Source organism: Oncorhynchus mykiss, chromosome 10 (assembly GCF_057628025.1).
Source record: "Oncorhynchus mykiss isolate SJ-2025 chromosome 10, ASM5762802v1, whole genome shotgun sequence".
NCBI lineage: Eukaryota > Metazoa > Chordata > Actinopteri > Salmoniformes > Salmonidae > Oncorhynchus > Oncorhynchus mykiss.
In genome coordinates this window covers 31,921,726-31,932,894 of record NC_143031.1, presented here as the reverse complement: position 1 = coordinate 31,932,894, position 11,169 = coordinate 31,921,726, and positions in this window count along the sequence as shown.

Sequence of the window (11,169 nt, the reverse complement as noted above, 5' to 3'; positions counted from 1 at the left end):
CGGTCCCCGCTATCATCTTGGGCAGAGAATATGGCTGTCTACACAGGATCTGCCCCTCTGGGTATAGTCCCGCAAACTCCCCCCCCCCCCCCCCGTTTTATCGTCACTTTTCCAATTTCCAAGATCCTTAGCCCCTCTGCTGTTCGTCTTCTGTTGCCCTGCACCCTCCGTATACATCCCACGTATCATGTATCAAGGATTAAACCTCTATCTCACAGCCCTCTGTCTGCCCTGACCCTGCCTGCCGTTCTGTACCTTGTGGAATCTGCTCTGGATTACTGACCACTGCCTGACCACTGCCTGCCCTTGACCTATTGTTTGTCTGCCTACTGTTTTTGTAATAACTTTTGTTATTTCAAACTGTCTGCATGTGGGTCTTATCCTGAGGTCTGATAGCTACCCAACAGTTGACATTTGTATTCACCCTTAACCTGTATTAATATTGACTGCCAGGGTTAGGAACAGTGGGAGGAAACTACCTAAGCCATTTAAACTGGAACAACCATTTCAGTAACGGGTGCAAAAATGCAATGATTGGATTAGTTTAGAAAACAATTATTTAACTTTGTGTAGAATTACATTTAATCAACCAATAACTCAATGTACATGCAAAAACACAGATATGAAAAACAATCCCAAAAATGTACCTGCAGTAGAGCATGCAGGGATTTGTTATTATATCTTTAAAAATGTAGTTGATGTGAATTATCATTTAGTTTTGAGTCAGCAGTACCACAAACAATTGACATAATAATGACTTTTCATTGACTTTGAGTACAACTGAGTTCAAAAGGCCTTGGGGTTTGCAGTGTGTGCGTGCTGATGCTGTACCTGATCCTCGCCCCTACCTCCCTCCCACATCTCCCTCCCACCTCTCTCAGGAAGCTGAAGCCTTCCAAATGCCATGCCACTGCCACTATCATTACAGATCAGGGGCCTCTGCTTCTTTAGGACCAAACTCATCACTGACACAATAAAAACAATCTAGCTAACATTTGTCTTTTTTGTTCAAGTTATTGCTTCAGCCTTGCTGGTGAAAAATCTTTCATAAAAATACATTTGTTAAAGGTTGTAAAATTATATAGACACTAAAGAACATTCGCTACAAGATATATTTTTCAAGGGAATGCAATTAACCCTCTGGGTTATGTTTTATGACTGTGCATGAGATCGCTACTATGGGACATTTCGGAATTTACAGAACGGGGTACATGGAGGAATTTGGAGGAGGGCCATGATTTTTCAATTTTTGTCTGGGAGTGCATGCTCGGAGAAGCACAGGGCAAATATATATTTCAAAGAAAATGTACTTCTTATATATGATAGGCTATTTATATTGACTGGAAATCAACATGGCTATTTTTTTGTCTTGGCTGGCGAATCGTAGGCTACCGCTACTCGATGTCATGCAAAACTTTGCAAGTCAAGGGAACATTTTCAGACAGGCTATATGCACAAATAAAGTTAGGACAAAGGCTATAAATAGGCCTAGATCAATGGAAACACACTCCCATTCTTCAGTTTGTGTGTAAAACCAGCTAGCAGTGTCAACCCTGTTACATAGTATAATGTAATGGACTACATGACAATCTTTGGTAATTCATCCTATATCTGCAGGGGTAGGGGTAAAATGTTTACATGCTGCAGAATTGCTGGTTGTCTGTCCCAGTGCCATAGATATACAGAGTTTTACAAACCCTGTTTAAAATAAGAATTTTCATGGGCATCATGTTGGCATCAAGTGCTCTATTGCTATTGAGAGTCTGTAGTAGGCTGTAACGGATAATGAGAGTGACCTTGTCAGCAGCGGTCTGAGAACCCAGACATTCTGGCAAAATTGCTATGTTGCCAAATAATGCTTTAGAGACAAAGAACACACAAACTGCGTATCTATTGCTCTAGTCTGTCCTAGGAGTGAGGGTAACATGTTCTCTGCTATTCACTTTATTTATTATTTTGGGTAGAGGGAGGGTCACTTGTTGTTGTCTTTTCAAGCGTTCAGGGAGTGTCATCCTTTTTCATTTTAGAGAGGTCAAATTTTCTCCATGTACTGTACGATAACATACAGCCCCTCACATGGGATGGCCATGAACATACTATTCTCTTATTCAACTACAGTTTCTATGTTCTGATTTGTCCAAGACCTTCATGATACATTTCCATATCTTCAAATGCTGAAACATTTTTTTTTTTGGTGTCTAGTAGAAAATAATATAAACAGTTTGTTTCTTTTATTAACTGTGGTATGATGCATCCTGGGGTTTAGCAATTCTTCAGAGGATCTATAATCACTGGAGTAATAATGACATTTATACAAATAAAGAGACTAATTGCTGGGTTAAAATTCATATTCTGTATAGATTAAATGGGCTCAAAGAGCAGTGTAAAATGCCTATGTTGCATAGCTAACTGTATGGTTCTTTAGAGTGAAGGGTTACACAAGGCTATCCAATTCAAACAGGTAATGAACCTAAAAATGTATCAAATTTTGGTAATGGTTTTCAGTGACCCTTGATAAACCTCTTTTTTTTATTTCTTTTTTTTGGGGAGGAGGGGGCATATATAGATCCTTACTGAGTTGTTAAAGATTATGGCATGACACATGGAGAGACCTGCAGTAAAAGCTAAAAACCTCAGCCAAACGGTAAGTTATCAGTCTCCTGATGTAATGCCTGGCCTTGTAGAGCTTCACATCAGCATACAACACATCTGGATGGCACTGATGCTAGCTAAACGATTCTGGAGAATATGCTTCCAACAGCCTCAGTGTTCTGTCGCTCCTGGGTCATCATGATTGTAATAAGACTAATTGTCAAAAGCCAACTGTCCGCATGAGGTAACACCAACTTTTGTGAGTTTACTGAACTCTCTTGTACATGCTAGGGCAATTAGCTTTCCAAATGTCCTCTTGTTTTTTACCCCAATTTCATGATATTGGTAGTTACAGTCTTGTTCCATCGCTGCAACTCCCGTACGGACTCGGGAGACGTGAAGTTCGAGAACCATGCGTCCTTCCGAAACACGACTAAGCCAAGCCACACTGCTTCTTGACACACTGCTCGCTTGAGGAAACACTGTAAAACTGGCGACCATGTCAGCGTGCATGCACACGGCCCGCCACAGGCGTTGCTAGAGCACGATAGGACAAGGACATGCCGACATGGTTCTCCCGGTTGTGGCCGAATGCAACACAGCCCGGGATCGAACCTTGGTCTGTAGTAACGTCTTAAGCACTGTAGTGCCTTAGACCGCTGAACCATTCGGGAGGCTATGTCCTCTTAATTGATCCTCTACAATCGTGTGGTTACAAACCTCTGTTAGATAGTTTAGCTAAGTTTGGCCAACATTTCATTCAGATTTTGCCTGCTGTAACTACATTACTGTGCAGATGCTGCTGTATTTTGGGTCCCATTACAGACGAATACATTACCTAGAGCAGGAGAGGGAAATAACCCAGAGTGGAGAAGATGAAAATAAATTGCTACTGAACGGCTGCAGGACCTGACTGATTGTAACCATTCAGTCCTGCTTAAACACACTAAGATTATTAGTTTGCTATTGCTCACATTGCTCACACCTTGGGGAACTATTTGCAGAAAAGTCTGCAGTGCCGCTTTTGCAGGTTATGTCCCCAAGCATCACCAGCTCAGAGATACAGCTCCAGCAGAACATTAATTTATTCATATCTCAGGCATCATACGTACTCCCAACATGGGGGAGAATAAGAGAAGCCTTCATGCCTCCCTGTCTGCCTCCCTAGGAAACACATTAAAGAGCTCAGAGTTTAACTCCTCTTCCAGGAGATCACTTAGTGCTCCCTGTTGATGCGTGCAGAGCATCGGAACAGGCTGGGAGCATCACAGAGAGGATCTCGCCAGGCACCCGCCTTCCTTCCCCAGTGAACCAGCAGCCTGGCAGGTGTGTCAGAGCACAGAGAGGGAGACGAGATGGGAGCCCTGTGTGTAGTTAGTACTCATCCTGGCTGCTTACAGTGAACAAATTTTACACTGCGGGGGAAAGAGATGCCAATCCATTTGCTGACTAATACATAACAATATACATTGTACACACACATACCAAAGTTAAAATCTCATATCAAACCTCAGAGAACACTTTACCTGTGTTATAATCCCCTAACGTTCTCAGACACTGCTTCTGTACGTGTTAACATTGTAGGGGGGTGAAATAATGCATTATGCTTCCACCAAGCATGGGGGACTTCACACATCGTTTCATACAATGATCTTTAGTGCTCATAGAGCAGAGAGACAAATTACTGATCCATAAATGGTGCTGTCACACACTCAACAGTTCTGACAGATGATTTAGTAAACACAATCTGGGGGGGGAAGTTAGAAACAAGGAGAAAATTATGCATTTACTCATAACACCAAGCTGGTGTTGGTCCTATGTTTCATGAGATTAAATAAAATAATCCAGAATTGTTCCATACATACAATGTTCCAAAAAAAGCTTCTTTTTTTTACATCCCTGTTAGTGAGCATTTCTCCTTTGCCAAGATAATCCATCCACCTGACAGGTGTGGCATATCAAGAAGATGATTAAACAGCATGATCATTACACAGGTGCACCTTGTGGGAACAATAAAAGGCCTATCTAAAATGTGCAGTTTGTCACACAACACAATGCCTACAGATGTCTCAAGTTTTAAGGGAGCATGCAATTGGCATCCACCAGAGCTGTTGCCAGATAATTGAATGTTTATTTCTTTACCATAAGCCGCCTCCAACGTTGTTTTAGGGAATTTGGCCATACATCCAACCGGCCTCAAAACCGCAGAACTACGTGTAACCATGCCAGCCCAGGACCTCCACATCCAGCTTCTTCACTTACGGGATCGTCTGAGACCAGCCACCCGGACAGCTGATGAAACTGTGGGTTTGCACAACCGAATAATTTCTGAACAAACTGTCAGAAACCGTCTCAGGGAAGCTCATCTGTGTACTTGTCTTGCTTACCAGGTTCTTGGCCTGACTGCAGTTCGGCATAGTAACCGACTTCAGTGGGCAAATGGTCGCGTTCGATGGCCACTGGCATGCTGAAGAAGTGCGCTCTTCACAGATGAATCCTGGTTTCAAGTGTTTATTTTATTTTTATTTCACCTTTATTTAACCAGGTAGGCTAGTTGAGAACAAGTTCTCATTTACAACTGGGACCTGGCCAAGATAAAGCATAGCAGTGTGAACAGACAACAACACAGAGATACACATGGAGTAAACAATAAACAAGTCAATAACACAGTAGAAAAAAAAGAAAAAAAAGAGTCTATATACATTGTGTGCAAAAGGCATGAGGAGGTAGGCGAATAATTACAATTTAGCAGATTAACACTGGAGTGATAAATGATCAGATGGTCATGTGCAGGTAGAGATACTGGTGTGCAAAAGAGTAGAAAAGTAAATAAATAAAAACAGTATGGGGATGAGGTAGGTAAATTGGGTGGGCTATTTACCGATGGACTATGTACAGCTGCAGCGATCGGTTAGCTGCTCATATAGCAGATGTTTAAAGTTGGTGAGGGAGATAAAAGTCTTTTAAAAGATTTTTGCAATTCGTTCCTGTGTACTGGGCAAATGGTAGAAAGCCTTATTGCATTGTGTGGCCGAGCAGTTTGCTGATGTCAACGTTGTGAACAGAGTGCCATGGTGGCGGTGGGGTTATGTTATGGGCAGGCATAATCTACATACAACAAACACAACTGCATTTTGTCGATGGAAATTTGAAAGCACAGAAATACCGTGACGAGATCCTCTGGCCCCTGTAGTACCATTCATCCTCCGCCATCAATTATGTTTCAGCATGATAATCCACGGCCCAATGTCACAAGGATCTGTACACAATTCCAGGAAGCTTAAAATGTCCCAGTTCTTCCATGGCCTGCATACTCACCAAACATGTCACCCATTGGATATGTTTGAGATGCTCTAGATCGATGTGTACAACAGCGTGTTCCAGTTCCCGCCAATATCCAGGATCCTCGCACATCCATTGAAGAGGAGAGGGACAACATTCCACCGGCCACAATCAACAGCCTGATCAACTCTATGCTGAGGAGATGTGTCTCGCTGCATGAGGCAAATGGTGGTGACACCAGATACTGACTGGTTTACTGATCCATGCCCCTACTTTTTTTTTTAGGTATCTGTGACCAACCGATGCATATCTGTATTCCCAGTCGTGAAATCCATAGATTAGGGCCTCATGAATTTATTTCAATTGACTGATTTATGAACTGTAACTCCGTAAAATCTTTTAAATTGTTGCATGTTTCGTTTATATTATTTTTGTTCAGTACAGTTGGGTTACAGTGTACGTTGAAGTCAATATAATTATGTACAGTTGAGTTACAAGGGCATCAAACAGACAGTGAGCTTGTGAAAACCAACCCACCACAGCTCTTTCACTCATCAGTTCATAACAATTATAGACTTGTTAGACTTTTAGTGCAATGAGCATAAAACTAACAAGAACACTCGTTAGGGAATTGAACAGTCCCCCCCCCAGTCCTAATGCTCAAGAAGCCCTCCTTATCAATATCATCTAGTCTAGTTTCCTCTCCTCCTTTTATGTCTGTGCCTGAGTAGCCTCCCATCCTTTAAAAAGTATTGACACTACCAGTCAAAAGTTTGGACACACCAACTCATTCCAGGGTTTTTCTTTATTTTTACTATTTTCTACATTGTAGATTAATAGTGAAGACATCAAAACTATGAAATAACACATATGGAATCATGTAATAACCAAAAAGGTGTTAAACAAATCAAAACATATTTTATATTTGAGATTCTCCAAAGGAGCCACCCTTTGCCTTGATCACAATTTTGCAAACTCTTGGCATTCTCTCATAGTGAAAATAAAGAAAAATGTAGTATACTCGTACAATTGGCCCAGCGTCGTAATTTAGTTAGCTAGTAAATAAATAATTAATCCTTTATTTAACTAGGCAAGTCAGTAAAGAACAAATTCTTAATTACAATGAAGGCCTACCCCGGCCAAACCCTAACCCGGACAACACTGGGTCAATTGTGCGCCGCCCTATGGGACTCCCAATCACGTCTAGCTGTCATACAGCCTGGAATCGAACCATGGTCTGTAGTGACACCTCTAGCACTGAGATACAGTGCCTTAGACTGCTGCGCCTCTTGGGAGACCCAAAAACACTATAATAAATAATATAGTATATTACAGTCATGTCTGCAAAACCCTACAGTAAATACTACAGTATGCTACTGTCTGAAAAACACCACATTTTATACTATAGTATACTACAGTGTCGTGACTTTACTTTCATTAATCTGATGACTGCTATTTATCTAATCAGCTAACTATGTTTAATTGTTACCCGATTAAATGAATCATGTAGTAATGAGGAATAATAATTAGGAATTTGGGGCACCCTGAGAGAGGTTTTAAAGAATGACCCGAATTAAGCTCTAAGGGTCTTTACTTTAAAACAGTCAATGTATTAATCATAACTTTGTATCATATCTTCATTCTGAAGTCGTAACCTCCTGCATTTGCAAAAATCCCAGCCGTACTTATGATTCAGTACTACACAAATTGGTTTAATTATTTATTTACTAGCTAACTAAATTATTACATAGCATAACATACACACTTAATACATTAGGAAATGGTCCCTAGCGGACTGACAAAACATATGGCTGCTTCCTACACAACGACAGGGAGAGAGAGAGAGAGAGAGAAAGAGAGAGAGAGACTTATTGTTGATACATTTTAGGAACTACTGCACACAAACCACTGCCCATTCAGAGTAAGAAATCATGAATGTATTTATGTTGAAATGCCTTCGTTTGTCGTGGATCACTGTCGAAACCAGTCCTCCTTAGGAACGGTGTTGGGCCTTTCAGGGGCACGCTTGTAAGGCTCTGATGGTCCAAAAGGTGTTTCTCTGTTGTTCTCCTCTTGAATTCGCTCCTGAAGCTTCTTTGAAGATAGGCTAGCCAGCCGTGTCGATGGTTCCAGTGGGGTGATGAGAGTAGCGTACTACGGGGATTTGACAGAGTAGTAGAATGGTCCCACTTAAATTCACGTTCGAAGAGATTTTACTTAGGACAGCTAATCAGCCATACCGGTGATTGTCTCAACCTCATGTTGAGATTCAGGGGTCTTTCCTGGTCTAAATGTTAATTTATTTTATGCGCTCTAGTCTAAAGGGACAGTTCTGTCAGGCGAACACGCACCCTGACCTCACTCAGGGCATGGCTATTTACTGTGAAAAGTTTATAGGAGACAAATTCTCTTTTATGGCTGCTAAAATCACATTCCTATCTTAACAACAGTACTTTAATCATTTTTCATATTTCATATACAACATTAAGGATGGAGACTTCGTACATGTAGTGTATATACTTTTCAAGTTACAGTATTTCCTTTATAACACTTTTAATGACATCACAAAATAACAACCCATATGACATTATTATTCTTTAGTTCGCCTCTGACCATTCCCCATGTTCTCTGTTAGGAATATTTTTCCAATAATCACTTTAGAACGTGTTAGAGTTTCAGCGGGAAAGGTCTCTGTGGGCGAGAAAGGGTCTGGTTACTGCCATCCATTTCCAAGCTAATCTGACCCATTCGGATCCTCACAGGACAGTCATGTCTGCAAAACTCTACAGTAAATACTACAGTATAGTATAGTCTTCAAAAACACGACAGTAAATACTACTGTCACGTTCTGACCATCGTTCGTGTGTGTTTTCCTTGTTTTAGTGTTGGTCAGGACGTGAGCTGGGTGGGCATTCTATGTTGGATGTCTTGTTTGTCTATTTCTATGTCTGGCCTGATATGGTTCTCAATCAGAGGCAGGTGTTAGTCATTGTCTCTGATTGGGAACCATATTTAGGTAGCCTGGGTTTCACTGTGTGTTTGTGGGTGATTGTCCTTAGTGTCCTTATGGCCTTTTTCTGTCGTGTGTATGTGCACCAGTATTAGGCTGTTTCGGTTTTCGTTACGTTTATTGTTTTGTAGTTTTTGTATTGGATTCGTGTTGCTTCAGTTTCATTAAACATGGATCGCAATAGCCACGCCGCATTTTGGTCCGACTCTCTTTACCATAAAGAAAACCGTGACAACTACGGTGTACATTACTACAGTCTGTTAAAACACAACAGTAAATAATACTATGGTATTGTACATTCCCCAAAAACTCTACAGTAATTACTATAGTATAAACTACTCTTTTTTTACTATAGTATTTATCTTATAGTAAACTGTTAATACTACAGTATACTACAGTAAATACTACAATATTCACTGTAGTATTTTTCTGACTTCAGTAAAGTCCGCAAAAACACTACAGTAATTACTATAGTATAAACTACTCTTTTTTTACTATAGTATTTATCTTATAGTAAACTGTTAATACTACAGTATACTACAGTAAATACTACAATATTCACTGTAGTATTTTTCTGACTTCAGTAAAGTCCGCAAAAACACTACAGTGAATAATATAATATTCCTACCATAGTATACACTATAGTATTTTGTTTATGTGGGACAGTAGGTGAATGCAGGATAATGTCTTAATAGAAAAGTTGTTCCGTTAAAAGTAGACGATGGTAATGGTCAGAGACATGAGGCTGGGGCCAAATAATTACTATGTCAAGCCGAAGTGGTGCTCCAGTAGACTATTGTCTGTTAGCATGCCTCTTACCGTGAACAACCACAGTGAAAATCACTCTGTATGAAATAATTTAGGAAGCACAAGACAACATAACAAAGTCAGGCTGGCCACTAAGCTGATATATATCTGGTGGCATTCACCAGACTACTCACTTACATGCCCATTTATCCCCCTGCCCATCGTAAGGGCAGCACTGCAAAGAGAAAAGATAAAAGCCTATTTTTCAATCTTTCTCTAAAACCCATCTCTATCTATCTCCCTCTCTCTTTCTGTCCCTCTCCCTTCCCCCTCTCCCATCCTTTCTCTCCCTCTTTTCTCTCCCTCCTTTCCCCCCCTCTCTTTCCATCTCTTTAGGGCTTCTGTTTCCAACATGGCTCTGTGAAAGAGAGAGAGGGGATGGCATAATATGTGTGCTATCAAGTGCCTTTGGCACACGCTGTAAACAAGCCCTTCCCTGTGTCCCCATAAAACATGAAAGGAGCTGACATGTGTCCAGAATCCTCCATCAAAATTAAAGCTATACACACACCTGTAGGAAAAAAAGATCTGAGCGTCTCAGAGTAGGAATGCTGATCAAGGCTCCGGTCCCCGCTCTTATTCATTATAATTTAAAAGGCATAACTGATCCTAAATCTGAGGCACTTTGTGAATACAGCCCTGACAATAGCTTTTCAGATCAGTTTTAAGCTAATTACAATGTCCAGCCCTATGGAACTGGATACATAACGCTATAGGGAGAGGAGATCCATACAGTTAATACATCCTCTGTTATATGACTGAAGGGAAAACGACCCAGTCAGCATTTTCATGCATTCAGCCTCTCCTCTATGAGTCAGGATCGATATGTACATATTGATCTCTTGTTAGGTGACCGAATGTTTTGTTTTTCCTCACTGTTATGTGTCTGGTGGAATCGACTGGGTGGAAATTCAAGTCACAATTCAACCTGTCATGCTGTGGAGTTGATAGACGATAGGTGGTGGATAATGTCTTCAACTGCCACTGTGCATTACTGCTGAAGCCATCTATCCTAATTGATTATTTTAACAGTAGTGTGCTTATTTACTTCTTCACTTTGAAGGTTTCTCCTGTACAACAGTCCTTTAGATTCAATAGTATTCAGAATGGTTAGAACAGTGAATGAAATCTTTGCTGCAGGCAGGGTTTGTGTCTGAAATAGCACCCTATTCCCTACTATCTAGTCAAGCGCATGTTTGACCAGAGACCTAAAGCACTGCACTATATAAGGAAAAGGATGTGTGGTGCACTTCTTTTACATAGGGTGAATAGGGAGCCATAAAATAGATGAGTAATGTGTATTAATGCTGGATTGTCCTTCCGCCCGTCATCACACTGTCAATTCCACCTAAATTATTCACTCTTTGTTCATTCTTTTCTTCCAGCACATATTGCTGTGTAAACTCTCCACAACCTTTTGGCAGTCCCTTGTGCATTTGTCAATGAAATACATTATTTATCAACACATGACCCACATC